At 31.7% G+C, this 20,013-nt stretch overlaps 1 long non-coding RNA gene across 1 annotated transcript in view; it reads right to left on the reverse strand.

Moving 5' to 3' along the window:
* LOC110598690 (uncharacterized) overlaps window positions 1-20,013 on the reverse strand; it is a 317,709-nt gene that overhangs the window by 178,840 nt on the left and 118,856 nt on the right. The window contains exons 4-6 of the long non-coding RNA XR_013423467.1: window positions 16,428-16,547; window positions 13,099-13,254; window positions 3,213-3,345 (exon numbers count right to left, since the gene is read on the reverse strand). This is a non-coding gene — a long non-coding RNA (uncharacterized LOC110598690). The remainder of the gene's footprint in view (window positions 1-3,212; window positions 3,346-13,098; window positions 13,255-16,427; window positions 16,548-20,013) is intronic.

Here is a 20,013-nt window from a genome sequence, read left to right on the forward strand (position 1 = left end):
AAAAATGTTAATAATAAATAAGAAAAAAAACTAAAGGGATAAAATGACAGCAGAAGCAAATTTCACTTAATTTCTATCAAAGGTCCCCTTCATCCCTTCCCTTATAAAACGTGAATGAATATAGCAGCTACTATGTATCTCTGTTAGCTTTTTCTTCCAGAGTTCTAATTTTCACCCAAATTTTACTATGGGAAAAAAGTGGGAAAAAATAATGATAAACTGATTTAGTGCTTGAGAAGTTCTGTTCCCTTTGTTCTTACTAGTTCTGTTTCTCTCAGGCTGTTTCTTTACATGGGAATGAGCATAACAGATAATCTGCATACAAGGGAGGCTGGTCTTCTCATTTTAAGATTTCTCAACTAAGCTTCTTGCTAGCTTCTCTCTATTTTCTTTCTTTCTTTTTTATTCATATTTTTTAGTTGTAGATAAACCTTTATGTATTTACTTTTTTATTCATTTATATGTGGTGCTGAGAATCAAAACCAGTGCCTCACACATTAGGCAAGCACTCTACTACTGAGCTACAACCCTAGCCCATTCTCTCTATTTTCTGTTGGCTGTTTTAAATTGTTAGTGTTCGATCTGTTAGGAAAAACTGCCAAGCAATTTGTAGCAAAAACACTTTAATTGTTAGACATCAGTTTTCTCTCTCAATAGCCAAGGGAAATTGAGAAATTTAAAATAGTCCTAGTTTAGAGGAAAACAACGCAGTCATTAAATCAGAAATGCCTCTATACAAGGAAGGGAAATTATGCCTAGAGTATGCATGAAAAACTTTCAGAAATTCTTAGAGATCAAGAAAAGTCTGAGAGAAATACAGACATAAATGTAAAGAAAATAACCCCATGTGTAAAAACGAAAAAGATAGTGCCACCTAGCAATATATAAAGGTGGATTCATCAGGGTATAGAATATGAGAAACAAATGTATATTTGCTTTTCTTAAATGTAATTTTTTTTTCTTCCAAGAGTTTTCCTTCTTTCTCTTCTTCCTTCTGACCATAAATGCCTTCACTGATGGAAGTCCTGACGCTGTCATCTTCTTCTTTGGGTTACTGAGTTTCCTGGCACATGGTCTGATCTCAAGTATTTTCTAGTCCTTTTCGGGCCACAGTCTGGCATACAGTACTTTAGACATCAAAAGCATAAGGAGAGGGCTGATGGCCTCTGATGCCACATGATTTTCTAAAACTGCAAACCTTTAAAATCTGTAGCCTCTGATTCTACTGAGTCTGTTTTTTGAATGAAACCAGCATGTGTCAGGGTCCTGCCTGAGTTTCCCTATTCTTCCCTGAACAGAAATACCCAAGCTTTTGGATTGACCATATTCTAAGAAGGCAACTTCTAATTATTTCAGTCATGTTCCCAGTTTTCAGGTTTTGTTATCTTTCCTGTCCAAGAAAACTAATTACGCTGAAACTTTTGCATGTAAGTTTTATGGTTGAAATCTTTGCAAGTAAGTAGTAATTCATATCAAAGTCATGATAGTCTAGTGAAATCTGGTCATCCTCTATGTAGTTATGGTTTTAACTTTAATAACACATTTTATTGGATAAAACAGTGTGTCTTATTAAATTGTATCCATTAAATCAGAACAGAACATAATTTATAGATCTACATTTTATCTGTATTACATCTCATACACTCATGCCTCAGGATTTGAAATGGGTTTTCCTAGTGAAGACTTTTTGGGTTAGCCTATTCAAACCTATTTATCCGTATTGAATTACCACTGTAACTCTTCTATACAACATTAATTTACTTTTTTCAAAAGTTTGTTTCTCTTCCCATAATGCTATTTCCAAAACTGTCATCTTTTTTAACCCTTGTTGTTTACTCTCTTGATTCCTTGATTAAATAATATTGGTGAAGCACAATTTAGCTTTGAAAATCATTTTACAAATAAATAGAATGTAGAAATTGAGATTAATTTCTTTTTTTCCTTAACAGATGTGGAAAGTAAAAGTCATGTATAAAAAAATGCCATTTCTTTAGAAAATATTCAGTCATTTGAATTAAATTCACAATAGTTTATAAATGAAATGCCTATGTGACAAGTGACTGTGTCTTTTACTTACTTTAATTTTTTTCACCTGCATTCATATTATATTCCCAACATAGACCTATCAAGTACTGAGAATCAGGATCAGGATTTAGTTTGTTTCTCACACAGACATATAATAAATTTGTGTTATTTTAATAAATGTTATCTGATGGATTGAAGTTATAAATTTAATATTAACTGGCACAAATCATCAAATGTTTTGACTTATTTCTCTAAAATTGAGACTCAAAAAATCATTTCATTATATTTACTAAATATATTTGGTCCTTTTTTTTTTTTTTTTGTATTGGGAATTGAACCCAGGGACATTTTACCACTGAGCCAAATCCCCAGCCCTTTTTAAATTTTATTTTGACTCAGGATCTCGCTAAGGTGTTTAGGGCCTTGCTAAGTTGCTGAGTCTGGCCTCAAACTTGTGATCTTCTTGTCTTAGCCTCCTGAGCCAATATACTTACACTTCCCACATTCCAAGCAATGAGTTGGGTATAGAGAAAATAAATACTTTATTCCTGCTTCTAAAGGTTTTACAGTACAGTGAGAGAGAGCATGAATGAAAATATTAACATCATGACTGTCCAGTGAGTAATTGCCAGTCAGTGTTTATGAAGTGCTTAGGAGGCAGAGCAGGTAAGGACATACCAGCTCCTTACATGGAAAGCCCTTTTCCAGTGGAAATCTAAGCCTTAGATACCTTGAAATTTGTGTGAAAAGCTCACAATCTCTTTCCATGCCTAACAGATTACCAGGAACACATTTAATTCACAGCAAATATTTTCTGAATTACGCTTACAATATTTTCTTTATAACAGAAAACTATAAAAAGCTCTGAAATGTAATAGCTTTAAAATATTTGATTCATTTTGCAAACAACACCCGATCTGCTATAACATAGTCTATAATTGCTATATATCCCTCTTAATGTGACTATTATACCTTTTGGGTATAGAAATATTAATGTATTTGATTATGGGATACTGCCTTGGAACCTATTCATAGCATCATATAATATTTGGTATTTGTACAATATTACATTTTATTGCAAATATATATATTGAGCTTCAAAATCCATGTGCCCTAAAGGATCTAAGGAGATAAGAATCAGTTCCTATTTGTGATAGAGCCAGGAACTACAACCTGCCCCAACAGACCTTTCTTTGAATTTTCTTCAGGCATGGAAACTCTTGCCACATCATTTTCCTGCTAGTTCACAGCTGTCAGTTTCAAATCCAGGATCAATTGCAAGGCAGGTCCAGGCAGCATAGAACATTCTGAGCAGAAGGACTGTTAAAAAAGGCAAAGCCGTGTTTTAAAAATTGACTTGTAAGCCAACTGTAGCCCCTTTACAGATACACAAAGTGAAGCCCATGATATACACTGACTACTCTGAAACAGAGACACCCATGGAAATGAAATTTACTCAAGGCCAAACGGCTTCAGCATGGTGGCATGATGATAGAATTAATGAAAATTACTTTGTATACATATTCACTGTTTTTCCTGATCATTTCCCTTGCAACTGTCACATTCTTTTAAATTTCTACCTTTACTTAAATACGAATATGCATCAAATTTTCATTTGAATATACATATTTGTGTGGATATATAATTTAATAGTTTATCTAAACAATATAGCATTTACAAATGATTAAATCAAATTACTATTAGTGAATGTTAATATCATAGCATTTCTTTCACAAAATATAAATTAGATTTATAATTTTCTTAATCTGAAATTGCCTTAATCTAGGAAATATGTGCATTTGTTTGGCTCTCCAAATCAGTGACAAATTGAAGGAAACTATTTTTTTTTATTTAATCATTTAATTTTTGTAGTGCTGGGGATTAAATCCAGGAATTTAAGGAAACAATTTAAGGAAAAATATTAATGGACATTGTCAGTACATAAAGAGTCTATATTGCACACGGTTGTTTTTTACCCTACTTCATATAACATAATTTAAGATTTCATTTTTTTAGTAAGTTGCAACTACAACTTTTCTTTTAAAAAGAGAGAGGAAAAAAACGAAGCAAATCTTTGGGTCCTTTAAAAAATTAATCTTGAGAATTCAATTTCTTTTACCTCTTAATGTCTTAAGTTTCAATCATCTCTTTCATTTTTACAGAACAAGAACAGCAGTTTTCCTTAAATTGCTAAATTCTATCTAGTTCAATACATTTTCTACCTTAGGCCTTTCTTGAGCATCCTATGATTACCAAGTTGTACAAAGAATAAAAGAGGCTTTTACTTCTCAGCTGGATGAAAACAATAAGTCATTGCACTCTGGCTTATTGTTGAACTTTAGAAAAGAAGTACAAACAGAAATTGTCTCTGGTAATCCAACCTGACACCTTCCAAAGACTTTCAGGGTGAATTTAAACTCTACCTCATTCTATTTCTATAATCCGTTACACCTTGCACTGAAATTTAACATAAGGTCCATTTAAATAATTTCAACTATATATATATTGAAACTCAGAAAAACCTGAGAGAGCTTTTTGTTTGTTTCCTCATTTGTTTGGGGGAGGCACACTATTTATTTGTTTATAGTAAGGCAAAATATGATCTATAAGACAGAATTTAAAAGGTTAGGGCTCAGTGTAGAACACTTGCCTAGCATGAATAAAGCCCCAGATTCCATCCTCAGTATTGCAAAAATAATATTTTTTTATTAAAAGTTATCTAAAAAATATTAAAGAACTAAAATCATATATTATTAACTAATAATTTGTCATAATTTTAATCTTGTTATAAATAATATTAATGTAGTTTAAAATGTAATAGATTAAATATAATGTACAAGCTAATTTGATGAATCATGCTACTGTGACATAATAGTACAGGGCTGATAGGTCTGTGTACCATGTATTAAAGCACACTTTAATATACCATCAGATTATGCATGAATCCTGTTGTTACTATATAAAGACCTATATGATTTTTGTTTCTAAATGCCTCTCATCTAAGCTACAATGTAAACTTCAAAAAAGCAAGAACTGCATTTTATTGTTCAAATTTTTATCTGTACAATTCTTCATATACAAAGTATACAGATAAGAACTATTTCTTGAATGAATGAAAAGGTCCTAAGGAATTTGATCTGATTATTAAAAATCTATAACTTCCTCCATGTCAGAAAACATTAGAGATTATTATTATTTCATGTAAAAGATGAGATGAAATTGCTTGTGTTTCCTGTGGTATGTAGAACTGAGATAAAAGACGAGAAGTTTCAGAAAGATAGACTTCAGCTAAACATAAAGGAGACTTTTCTAAAATGTGTTTGTAATAGAATCATTTGGTGAGTGATGTGCCAAGATCCCTAACAGAAATTTATCAAAAAAAGAATAGTTACCAGTTCACGCTGAAGAAATTTCCCAGGAGTAGGTGGGTTTTCAGATTAAAATGGGTTTTCAGATTGTTTCTAAGATCATCTACAGAATTAGATTTTATGATCAGTTGATATTATTATCTAATATCAAATAAGAAATTAGAATTGTTAAACTTTACTCAATAATGAACTTCTAGAATTATGTTATTGACACAGTCAATGAACTTAGTATTTTGTAGACTCTATATCGAATTTAGAAAAATTTTTATAATATATTTAAAATAATATGGAATTGAAAAGGCTTCCCCAAAGTGAAAATCAATTACTAAATTCAAATGTAATTATATGTTTAGTTAGAATAACAAATATCACTTTGATAACATGTAAATTCAGTTGAGAAAGGCAAATCTTTGAATCTCTCAGTTTTCTGTCTTACATTTCAGAGAAGGGTTCTGAACTTAAGTCACCATTTTCAACAATGGTGCCCTGCCTAATGCATTTGCTAATTGATTCTTTTCATCTATGTGGTCTTTGAAGCAGAGCACATTCACACTGTATCACTGCCTTTCATATTTGAATAACATATGATTGACAATAATGCCTGCCTATACAACTGTACGGAAGGAGCTCCAGTAGTTTTCTGACATTCTCATCTGTCTTTCTGGAACTTATATGTCTGAGAAACATTTGCCCTCACACTGCCACTCAGACTCACAGCCTGCCAAAGACTTGTTTCAAATTAACAACCTCATGTCAAAGGGATGGTTACATATCATGTCTTTTATGTTTCCAGAACTTGCCTTTGTTACTTGCAGTGTGCATAACTATAAAAAAAAGATAAGAAATTTCAGAAAGACAGTCTTCAAGTAAACATAAAGAGGAGTTTTCTACAAAGTATTTATAATAAAATCAGTTGACAAGTGTTAGCAACTGCGAAGTTGGGGAAGCTTATATCATTGTTGCCCCAAAGGGTTGGTGTTCTAGCCTCATTGAGTTTTGAGATGTGTGTTCCTACTCCACTGAACTTGAGTATTGATATGAGACTTAATTTTATAATATGTTAAGAAGTGGCTTTTGTTAGCGCTAAGTAGAGAGTTTAAGAGCAGGCAAATGGCCCCTTGTTCCCATGTCACAAACTTGCAATGTTCTGCATAGATATTACTCTCTCCAGCCTGGACCTAAAGTAAAGATACCATGAAACTACCACTCTTCTAAGAGTCAACCTGGAATTGATGTTGAGGGAAAATTGTCCTTTGTTGTGAATTACTGAGATTTAGGGCTTCCTTCTTACCAGAGCATATTCTTATCCACCATGCTTGATTGAAAAGTACCCAGTCAGAGAATGAGTATTCCATAGATGTGGATGGGACAAAATCACAATCAAGCTGTGTCTGTCCCTGGAATCAAATTGTGGAGAAGAAAAATGGACAAGGGAGTTTCTATTTGACCATGCAAAAGTGGTGGGCTTGATGGAGTTCAGGATGAGTCAGAAGGAATTCTCCATCAGTGGAGTAAGAATTAAAGTAAAATGTATAATCACCTTGAATGGAAAACGGAAACTTTGCTATTTTATGTGATTTAACCACATGATTATTTTGGAGGAGAAGAGATCATGCTGCTATAGAGAAAGATATTAGGATGAGGATTTTGGCTTTAGAAACATGGAGGAAGTGACAGCTTTTAAGGACAGGAACAGGAAGAAATAACAGAATTTTGAAATGTGTTGCATGAACAGCCTGGATGTGGGAGAAAAAAAAAAGAGTAAGGTTTGTTAGTGATGCCAAGGTAAAGTGGTTGGAAAATGAGCATCTCACCAAATGGAAACAGAAAGAACACAGATAAGGAAAGACAGAGGAGGGGAGAGGATAACTATTAACTTTTCTAATCACTTGACATAATGAATTTGTTGCAGTAATTAACATGTAGTCAACAGTATTCCTCCCATTATTTGCATGTAGGTTAAAAAATAAATAAAAAAGGAAAGGCAATTACTTTGTATTGCTTTGAAAGCATTTATTTTATGTGTGAAAATTAACATAGCACTTGAATTCTATGTACATATTGAGAACTTAGTTTGTAAATAAAAATATTTGAGTTTTTTTCACCATTAAAGAAATATTGAGGAGATATTAACAAAATATTAATTTTGTTTATTTCTTGGGGCACCCATTTCTAAAATGGTGAACTATGGAGCAAATTGAAGATTTTTAGACTACTAATCTGAGTTTATCTACACAATACTCAGGAGAAGATAATAGCCCACATTTATTTGAAAACAAATAGGGATATTGCTATAACCTAGAGATTGCTAACCAAAGGAAGAAAAGGTATATTAAGGGGGAAAAGGAGAAAGACTAGAATATGCTTTTATGACTATATCTAAACAATCATATGTCAACAAAGAAAAATAGAGCTATCACTATGAGGAATTACATGGCTTTTTAGGGGAAATACCCCTTTTCAGAAATTTTTAGACATTTCTCAGTCATAAATGATGGAAAGATGCAACAAGTAAGAGGAGCTGGAGGCAGGCTGACCTCACTCTCTAGCTGCACCCTCCTCCCCTTTGCTATCTGAAAAAGTGAAGACGATTATGGGATGTGGATAAGTAGATGTCTAGTGACATGAGAAAGCATTTGTTTTATTATAAATGAGATGCTAAGATAAACTGATAGGAGTACCTGTCATAGTTGGTGACATCTCATTTAATCATTTTATCACCCATTCAGTTACTTTTTGAACAAAGGAGTACTTCCTGCCAGGCATTAGTCAAGGTCCTGGAGACTCAGAAACATACAAAACATCCTTTCTCTAGTGGAGCTTACAATCTAAATTAGAAAAGAAATACTAAAAAAAAATTAGTGTTTTCCAGATGCTATTGAATAATATAAGGAAAAATAGGGAAGAGGAAATTTTCGTGACATCTGGAGCAAAACTGGAACTATTTTCATCAGACATGACAGCATTTTAACTGCCTGTGAACGATGACATAAGAGTCCTAAGCCCATGGGTATGCGGTGCTAACCAATAAGATGAGTAGTTCTGTGATGAAACCGGTCCTAAGGGTGTAGGGGAGTGGGGCAGTGGTTTTGCAAGTGGCACCACACTCTAGGGCTCCTTTGAATTCTTGTTGGTAGAGGGACAGGGGCGTGGAGAACATGGATCTCTGGGGTACCAAGAGCATTCTCAGAGCACATAAAGATGTGTAGCTGTCTCAACAATTGCGAGTGTTAAGAGCTTAGAATTTTTTTTTTAAGAAAATAAATGTTCTTCCCATGTTCTCATCAATTCTTGATATGAAGTGAGCCACAGCATGGCTTGTATAGCTGGTAAAAATGTCTGAATGAATAAAGTAACTCTCAAAAAAAAAGCATTTAGGCACATCTCAGATCACACACTGAAGAAAACGCTCAACAGCTTTATATAGGTCTCATCTAAGCACACATTCAAATCTGAGCAGACAGCTCTAGACTTAAGGTCATCAAGACTCATGGAGCTGATACTAGAGAGGCACAGAGCCACATAACTGAATCCCCAGTGGAATGTAGGAGTCACAGAATTGCCTTGCAAAGGTTGTTATTATCATTTGTATATTTAATTCCCAATAATTCATTTTTATGCACACTTGATGACATTAAAAGAAAACAATAACTGCTAATTCATATGTCCTAATATTGAATATTTTTTCACCTCTATTTTCAATAAAGTAATAATGTAATAAAGATATTAATTCCACATTTATGTCTTTACTTTAACATTACAGGGTTTTCTTGAGAGAACTAAATAAAATACAACAAATAAACAATATTTCAAATATTTAAAGCATTGAAATTATGAATATCATTTTTGTAAATATTTATTTTTATGATTGGAATTTATAAGGAGTTTCTCACAAGTGTTTTAGTGCAACATTTAAATTTTGTGTTACTGCTACAAAATTAATTCCAAATCAAAATTTATCATATCTAAAGGTGATATCTAATTTTTGAAGATGTGCAATGTTCTTATTGAAAGTGAACATGTTTTTGAATGTAAATAAAATATGAAGTCTAAAAATAAAATATAAATAAGGCATAAAATAGGAAGAAAAATAATATGTGTATGCTGTAGACTATTATAACAGGAACTTAGAACTTAGTCTCTATAATGTATGTAATGTTCTCCAAGTAGAATTTAGTGGATTTTTGAACTTTTTGTTTTGTTCTGGTACTGGGGACTGATCCCGTGATGCTTTAATATTGAGCTACATCCTCAGAACTTCTGATTTTTAATTTTGAGACAGGATCACTCTAATAAGTTTCTGAGGCTGGCCTTAAACTTGTGATCCTCCTGCCTTGGTCTCCCAAGCTGATAGGACTAAAGTTTGAGCCGATGCTCTCAGGGGTCCTTGAACTTTGATGAGAAAAATAGCACATATTTATTTTTATTAACTTTTAATGGAAGTATGCTTGTCTATACTTCTCCTTTTATATATATATAAATACAGACAGAACACAGGAGGATTATCACTACCTGACTGTCTCTAAATTGTATTCACACATATTTTCATATATTACAGTTATTACAGTTACCCTTGGTCACAATTTCACTTGCCATGTGATCCTCATCAGCACACTTACTAGTTCTTTTTAGTTAATCTATTAGCCACAATGACAGATCATCTCACTGCAGTTAGGCTGACTATTATCAAGACCAAAAACAATAAATGCTGATGAGAATGTAGAAAAAGAAATTCTTATACACTGCCGATGGGAATGTAAATTATGTAATAGGATGTAATATAATGGGAATGTAATACAACCAGTATGCAGAAGAATATGGAGATTCCTCTATGTAAAAATAGATCTACAATATGATCTAGTTCTCCACTGTCTGGGTATTCTCCAAAGAAAATGAGATCAGTACATCAAAGAACACCTGCCTTCCCATTCATGTTAAAGCACTATTCACATTAGCTAATGTATGGAATCAACCTGGATGCCTTTCAACAGATAAATGGGTAAAGAAAATGGAATGTATATGGAATGGGATGCTGTCCAGTCATAAAAAGGAATGATATTTGTTGCAAAATGGATGGAACTAGGACATTAAGTGAAATATGTCAGACAAATATTGTCTGCTCTCTCACATATGTGTATATTAAAAAGATATAGATTGAACGGTATAACAGTTATCAGTGGAGCCAGAGAAGTTAGTGTTGGTAAATAGGAAATTGTATAACTGGTCTCCAGAGATAAAAGAAATGAGACCTAAGGATCTACAAAACCTTGAGAGGAATACAATTTACAATAAGATTTTATGTATTTGATGAATACTAGGAGACAGGAGCCCAATGACTACAAACACAAAGTAATATTTAATAAATAGAAACATTAATTACCCAAATTTGATCAATATGTGTTGTATACATGTATTGAAATGACACTGTACTCCATAAATATGTAGAATTATTATGTTTTAGTCAAAAAATTGAAAGAATTTTAAAAGATTGAATGTAAACAACCTTGATCTGAAGACTATCCACAGTAGATGCATACCGAATTATCTCATAGTAAGTAGCACATAATTTTGTACAATTAAAGTAATAATTTTAAAAATAAATTTAAAAAATAATGAAACACATAGCTGCATTAACATTAACTGCAAATTTGACTGTCACATACTTGATTACCATATTTCAATGTATACCATTTGTAATCCACTTTATTCTGCTCCAATATATTTCATGTATTTAATCCAAGGTATTTTATGCAATACATTTTTTACCCTAAGAAAGAATTTGAAAGATTTTTAAGATATTTAAAATTCCCAAACTATTACATATTGTTTTTGTCATGCAAATTTGGGGACTAAATAGAAAACCCCAAAACATTTCTCAAAATAAAATTTCCTTTTTCTTTGAGAATGCACAATTGAAAAACAGCCTGTATCTTAATTTCTAGGAATCAGAGAAAATCAAAATTGTAAAATTTTTAACTAATCTAACTTTTCGGTAAAGATGCCTCTCATATTAAAGTTTCATTATTTTTCTAATATCAAGGAATCCCAGTTCATACAATTTAGTGTTTACCAATAAGCTCTATCTATCTATCTATCTATCTTTACAAACATACACATATTCAGTGCATAATAAGATATTTAGTTTTGTCCCTTTGTATATTTCTTTTAAAAAGCTGAAATAATTCATAATACCCAGGAAATCTAAACAAACCAGGTGTCCATCAACTTATGAAAGGATAAGGAAAATGTTATATACATTTAGACCAGAATACTTTTTAGTTATATAAAGGAGTGAAATCCTGTTATTTTTTTTTTTTTGTGACAACATGGAAGGATCCAAATTAAGTGAAAGAAGCCTGACCCATTAAGAAAAATAAACATTGTAGTTTCTCTCACATGAAATCCAAAGTAGTTGGTCTCATAGAATTTGAAAGTAGAACAGAGGCTTCCCTCTTAGAAGGAAGGAAGGGCTAGGGAGAGGTTATCAGTGGGTGATAAGTTATAGTTAAATAGGAACAAGAATGATATCAAGTATGATAACCCTGCTGACCAGTAATAGTACAATAGGGTTGCCATAGAAGCAATAATGCACTGTATGTTTCTAAAAGCAAGAAGAAAAGACTTTGAATGTTTTCACAATACATAAATTATAGATATTTGAAGAGATAGATGTGTTTCATCTGATTTAAACATTTTGAATTTTAAGAGAAATGTACACATGAACTGAAACACTAGATGGTTCTCATTAATATATGCCATTTTCATGGTTTTATGTTTAGCTTTTAAATAAATTTTAAAATTAAAGATTAGAGAAAAATATAATCCAACATTTCAATTCAATACCAGCAGGCCATTAATCATTTATTCAAAGTTATACATTTATATGTGTTTGCATAATTTTTAATTTATAGTTTTTTGATTAATATCTTTTTTGCTTCTCCTTAAATATATGTAATAGATTAAAATTTGTATGAATAATTCATTTATTTCAAAGTAGTACCGGTAGTGTAATGGTGAAATTTCTAGATTTCATTAATTTCCAATTTAAGTTTTATATATGTCATTTTTAAAACTCCATTTATTCTGAGAATTATTTTTCACTCCAAAACAACCTTTTGTTTCCCTTTTTAATATATGCTTAATTTTGTTTGCAATTCAAATTATTCAATATGTTTGATTTTTGAAAGCCTGAAATCTCATTTCTGTTTATTCTGTTTACTTATGGTACTACAAACAGAAGAAAAAAAGAATATTGAGTTACATTACCTTCTCTGAAATACTATATGGAATAATATTTATAACTGGAATGTAATATTATTAAAAATTATGCAAACCCTGAAGTAATATCCAAAGTTTTGATTATGTTTATATGTACTAAGGGTGAATAATTCATGCCAAAATATTCCTCTGAAAATAAATATTTTCAAGAAGTTAATCCTTAGATTTATATTATAATCAATAAAAATGCTACACTGAAGCAATTTCTTTTTAATATTAAAGGATATAACATGTAGCTCTGTAGTATAAAAGTAAAAATAAATGTCTTCAGTGAGGCATTTCATATTAAAATGTATCTACTAGTCATTGTGAAAAAATTGAAAGTACTTAAAATAATTCAGATAAATGAAAATTCAAGAAAAACAACAATATTTCTAATATTACACAATTGACATAAAAAAGAATTCTATTCTGTATTGTTATTTACCTTAATGACTTGTTGAAATCTTTTGGAATTTGCATTGATCCCAAGAAGAAGGGTATTTTAACTTTAAAATCTCAAAATAACTCAGAATGGAACAAGTTTTGAGAAATTGGGAAAGGATTCAGAGTTTGTAGTTTATCAATACCTTTATCAAAGTATCTGAAAAGAAAAAGATCACAGTTACATAGCTTTTATGTTCTATTTCAATTTTTTTTTAAATTCTACCAACCACAGTTGATAACCTCATAATTAGCGGTGCATGCAGGTGATTTCTGGGAGTTTCTATATTCAGATAGTCAGATATGTTGAGTTATCTTTACTGTTAGGCCAAATTATTGCAATATTATTTGCAAAGTTAACTGTGTAATTAGCCATATGCATACACACACCACACACTCATACCCAAATATGCATATGAAATACATAGAGATCTTTATTTTCTCACCTACTATTTAAGTTTGAATTTAAGAGAAATAAATATAAGACTAATAGGGGTTAGTTGAAATTTGTCAAGACAACAAAATTAAATCTCTTTCTCTCTCTCTCTCTCTCTGCCCCCCCACCCTCTCTCCTATGCTTTCTCCCAAATCTACTTCCATTATTATTTATAGAGAATATGTTTTCAAATAATTCAGAAACATGGATATATCTCAAAATGACTGCATCCAGTACTGACCCTTATCCTATATATTACATATAAACAGGGATTATATGTAATATATAGGATAAGGATTATATATAATATATAGGTATAAAGATTAGGTGCATGAAAGAGTTGCTGCAACCATATTAGTTCATAATATTTCTGTGTCTTGAAAATTTGAATTTTCCACTGGGCATGTTGGTGCATGCCTGTAATACCAGAAACTTGGGAGGCTGAAGCAAAAGGATGGTAAGTTCAAAGCCAGCCTCAGCAACAGCAAGGTGCTGAGCAATTGAGTAAGAACCTGTCTCTAAATAAAACACAAAATCAGGCTGGGGATGTGGCTCAGTGGTTGAGTGCTCCTGAGTTTAATCCCGAGTACCAAAGGGAAAAAGAAAAGAAAAAAAATATATATATATATATATTTAAATGTTCCTAGACACCATGACAAGTAATGATTTAAGGATATAAATAAGGCATGTTCTTTCCATTAAAGAAATTATGTTTCCATCAAAATATAACAATAATTGAACCATGTTTTGGTAAATTTTAAGATATAACATGAGACTTTGAATATGAAATCAAATTTTAACATGTTAAAGGCATGGATAATAGAAATTTGTTGTTTATATCTAAACTATTATTAGTATTATTTCTACAATAAAGATAAACCTTATAAACTGAGAGAAAAGTTCTCAGACATTGGAAAGCCTCTCTTATTGTTTCATTATCACTGAATTGCAGACCCAATTCTTGATGTAAGAAACAAATCTTGTATGTGCTGCCTTATCTAAGTTACTTTTGTTAGTTTTTGTTACTTACAGCAAAATACAGTCCTAACTCAAAATGGAGTCCAATGATCATATGAATAGATATAAAAAGGTGATATATAGAAATATATCCAGCTTTGAACACAAAATATATCTTAATTATTTAATAGACAATGGATCAGTGTGATAGAATTATATGTTTTAGTTATTCTTTATCCACCAATTCTGTCATGCAGAAAGGTAACTCTTAAAGAGGAGAATGTATTTATTTTGTTGATTTATCTTGTTACTTTGTAATAAATTATTTGGATAAAACTCATCTTACCTATTTTTTCCATTTATTTGCTGACTTTGTACAGCATTCAATATCAAAGTATCACTTTTTACAAAATGATAGTATTCGGTCTGGTTAATAAATTAATATTAATGACTTTTATGTATGTGTCTGAATTACAATTATATGCATGCCTTGTTATTGTTCAACAATATTGTAAAGATTGATACATCAATGCTCCAAATATAAATAAATTTTTAAATAATTCTGAATTATGCCTAAATTTTTATGCCTAAAATTTTTATACCTAAATTAAGCCTAAAATTCTAATTAAATATATTTATTATTTTTAATTCCTACAATTTGGAGCCCTGTCATGACTTATGATGACTAATTAAGTTGACTGTATTCTTTTTGAGATTCTTATAACAAAATAAAGTTTGAGACACATTCTATAATTAACAGAAATAAACTAAGATAAAGGCAAATGCCTTCTATTTTTGTAATATTTCTAATTATAAGCTACATCTATTTACATATATTTTAATCACAAGACTCATTAGCCATTTGGACAAATGTTAACAAATTTATATTAAGCTTCTTCTGTGGACATTTATTAAATATTTAAGGAGATCTTGATAATGAATTCATACCAAAGTTATTTTTGGCAAATGTTCAACATTTTTCTTGAATTAGATAAGAAAGGAGACTTTAACACAGTATGATGATTTCTTCAATGATGAAAATTGAAAAATTAATCTCACAAAATTCAATTTACTATGCAGTATCACCTGAACTTTGTATGAGTCCATATGCATACTTCACATTCTACATACAGTTCAGGTGATAATGTTAAAATTTAAATATCATAACAATGACATCACAAAGTTGTGCAGGTATTAAATAAGTATACTTGCAAAAGTGACTTTGTAATTACAAGATCATAAATGTATCAGATATATTAAACACTCATTTGTGAAAATCTTTTAAAGAATTTGGTAAAGTACATATTTGACTATTCTTGCTTTATCAACCAACATTTTAAGTTAATTACATGTTGTTTGAGTCCATGGTTAGTTAGCAAGTCATCAAGTCAATTAACTCAATATTAAATAAAGCATACCTCCTTAGAATAAGTGAGAAGTACATAACAAAGAGCACTAATATTACTCAATTACTTAATTTGAATCACTACTCCCTCAATACTTTGAATTCATTACCAATAAAAATAACAATTTTTATTTTAACAATTATGGCCATGTATTATTTTTACTTTATTAGTTTTTCAGAGAAAAGTGAGTAATGTTTGTGCCTATTCTCTCAATTTACATACATGAGGTTATTCTGACAAGCCTATTTAATTTAAATGATTGACTCATTATAGAAATGTAGATATGCAGATGTAGTAACTGAATAAGTGAATGTGTCTGGTATGATAAATAATTTTCAGTGACTTTGCCACAGTTCAGTTTCTGCTATGGTTTAGACAAGAGGAGTACAAAAATTCAAGAGTGAGTCAATGCACTAATTGGGTTATGAGAGCCCTAACTTTATCAGTTTGTTACTCTATTGATATGGTTTAAGTGGGTGGTAACTGTAGGTAGTGAGGGTGAGGCTAGAGGAGGTGGGTCATTGAGGGGTATACCTTTGGTGTATATATTCTATCCTTGGTGACAGGAATCTTGCTCTGGTTCCTGGTACCATGTCCCCAGCAGCTTTCCTCTGCCACAGCCTTCGATCATGATGTTCTGCCTTATCTTGAGCACTGAGGAATGAAAGAACCCATCTATAGACTGAGACTTCTCAAACCATGAGCCCCAAAATAATGCTTCTTCCTGTAAAATTGTTCTTATGAGGTCTTTTGGTCAAAGCAGAAAAAAAAATCAGACTAAAATAGTTTCATAATCATAAGTATCAAAAATATCAAAAATATCTTCAGTTTACAGATGATGGTATCAAGAAATAGAGAATTGTGAATAATTGTAATACTTATCATAAAATACTCTTTTTTTCCCAAAGAGGGTACTAAAACAAACATAGAGCCAACTGAAAATAAACTGGGATTTGCTTCCTAGAAACAAGTTTAGTCAATCCCAGCAAACGTCAGTTGATCCAGACATGCACACAGTGAGGTTTCCACCAATGTTCATACCAATTATGAAAATATAGGTACTTATTGTTTAAACATTTCAGTTTCAAATGAGATTTTTTTGCAATATTATTTTAAGAGAGTAACAAATACAGAAACTGATACCAGACATAAGATGTTGATCATTATCAAAGATAAAGAAACCCATTTAGGAGGCTACAATGATAATAGCTTATAATATGTAGAGATGAAACTTTTGATAAAATGGCCAATTTACTAACTGGTAAGGTTTTACAAATGTATCTAATAAACTTCTGGTTTTCTTTCCATCCAATGAGTTTACAGGCAGAATGTTTATGCTGTGAGGTACATTGGATAAGTCACATCAGAAACAGAAACAGCAAAAGAATGAACTCAGAAAAGAACTAGTCCCTTCATGAACACAATGAAATAGAAAAGAAAAAGTCAAGAATCTAAAATGATATAAAGTAAAATTGCTTCCAAGTAAATAAAAGCTCTGACCATTAAAAAGCAGCCTCTAGAAGAAGAATAAATCCAGCATGCTGCCATGAGACATTTCAATATGACAAAAATAAACTCAAAGACCTGTAAGAAGATTAAGCGCCTCAAGTAGGCAACCTATATTTAGGATATATATTATCTAATAACCTATAGACTGAAAAAAAGAAAGGATGGAGGGAAAGAGAGAGGGAGAGTCAAAAAGAAAGTTCCTTCTCCAAGTGTGTGGGTGTACCCTTTAGCATTGACAGAAATTATACATACAAAACAAGCACATTTTAGACAGCTGTGCTAATAACAGCTCATACCTGGATTAAAATTAATAGAAACTATTTGACACATAAAAGAAAAATGCATGGGTCTCCAATAGCATAATGATAGTTATTGGGCTGAAAATTTTCTCTATTGCTAGCACACCATCTAAGGCCAAGAATGAAGGAAGTGAAAACATTTGTCCAGTGATATGTCTGAGCAGCTACAGACCACTGAATTCTGTGTGGCTCAGATTCTTTCCACTTTCAAATATTGCAATTCCAAAATTTGTTCCACTCATCTCTTTTTCACCATTGTATATTTACCTAATATTTTATCTTACAGGATCTTGTAGAGTCCAATTAGTCATAACATAACACCAGGTCTTGAAATTCCAGCCTGTAGCTATAAACAGAATAAACCTCAGGCCTGGACAAGGAAGGTTGTGTGCATTTTGTATGCAGGAGGAAAGTGTATATTTGTGAACAAGGGGTTGAACTGTAATAGAGTGAATGACTCTTCAGTAAATAGTCACTTCTTTCCCACTTCAGGAAGAATTTATTTTCCTGAAGGTGTGATTTTCCACTTAAGTAGGTAACTCTAATTGTCTAATGAAATACGTGTTGAAGTGACATGAGCAGGGATTTTAAATGAAGTTTGGAGTTTTCTATGCTCTCTTGTGCTCCATTGGTCCACTATAAAAAGGGCATGTTCTGTGTACCTTTGGCCCCTTAATCCTGAATACACTTGAAAAAGGCCTGAACCCATATCCCAATGTCAGGTAACCAGAGCCAAGCTCATCCAAGTCCACCTAAATCACAGCCTGAAGCAGAGCTCCTTCAAGGGAACTGCACACAAAGAGAAAGAAAAATAAAGTCTTTCAATACAAACCACTGGGGCTCTGGCAGTTTGTTACACAGGATTATTATGTCAATAGATGACTTAACATTACAAATACTTTTTTTCTCTACAATGTGTAATTTATTTGATGGAAAAACTAGGGTAAAACCTGAGAAACCCTGGATTAAATTCCTTATTAAGTGTTTGTTTTGTTATAGCTTTCTGTCTTTAGTTAGGAATTAACAGACTCATTTTCATGGGTACAACAATTCCCTTAAAGAATATACTATGATGCAAAATGCATTATTATTATTTTAGTAGATCAGTTCATTTATTATTCAAAATAATTTTATTGATTTCATCTAAAAAAGCTATAACATTATAGTGATTATATAACAACTAACAGCTTAGGTTTGTGGGAAATGATAAAATTATATTAGAATGTGAACTTAACTGATTTATGATACCGAAGGGTAGATATAACCATGTAACAGGCCATTATAACAGATGGAGTCTGTGATACAATTATTTTTAGAATTGGCTTACAGTGTTCATTTTTTGAAATATTAAATACTCTTATGACTTCCATCTGTAAAAAAAATGGAAATTATTTGTTTTATTATTGCAAAAATAAATACTAATTTATTTCATGCAAATAGTCCACAATACTTTATCCCATTAAAATTTTGCATTGATGGTATTTATATCACTGATCTAAAACACCTTACCATCATATCTCAAATTAAGAATGATGAGTTTAATGATAAGTTGAAATAAGTCCCATTATGTGGTGGCACTGAACTGAAATTTCTCACTTTAATTAGAATTGATGGAGGGACTTGAGCGGGAATGAACCTTTTAGGGTGGTATTTTGTTGGTAGGTTAACTCTAAAGGCATAAGCAAAAAAAAAAAATGTAAGGCTTAAAAGGCCTTAGGTCCATCTCAGCCCTCACAGTTACCATATTTTTTACAATATGAAACTGATACTTTCTCTTTTTTGTGCAATATGATCGTATCTTCTAATATGTTGCTATTTTTTGCTGATCTGAAGCCTACACTACAAGAAAAAGAAATATTCCAACACTGCAAACTCGGTGTAGAAGCTGAAGTCTTCCATGAATACCCATATCTATGATTCTAAGTCTCTGTAAGAGACAACTTGCAAGAAACTCAAAGGCAGAAAAAACAGAAGCAGCATCTGGTGGAGTTGGAGTATAGATCAGGGAGAATAAAATAATGTTTTGCAGTTAGATTTTGGAGGGACAAAAGTTCTATAAAAATTGTATCAGTTTATTGACAGGGGAAAAATTTGTAGTTCTTTTGTGAGGAAAATATATCATCAGAATTATACACTGGAGAATTAACTATAACTTGTGACTAAGAATACATTCATGAGTTAAAAATTGAATGCAGCTGGGCATGGTGGTGCATGCCTTATCCCAGCCGCTTGGGAGACTGAGGCAGGAGGATCTAGAATTCAATGCCAGCCTCAGCAATTTAGCAATGCCCTAAGCAACTCGGTGAGACCCT

This window comes from Ictidomys tridecemlineatus, chromosome 6, assembly GCF_052094955.1.
Source record: "Ictidomys tridecemlineatus isolate mIctTri1 chromosome 6, mIctTri1.hap1, whole genome shotgun sequence".
Lineage (NCBI taxonomy): Eukaryota > Metazoa > Chordata > Mammalia > Rodentia > Sciuridae > Ictidomys > Ictidomys tridecemlineatus.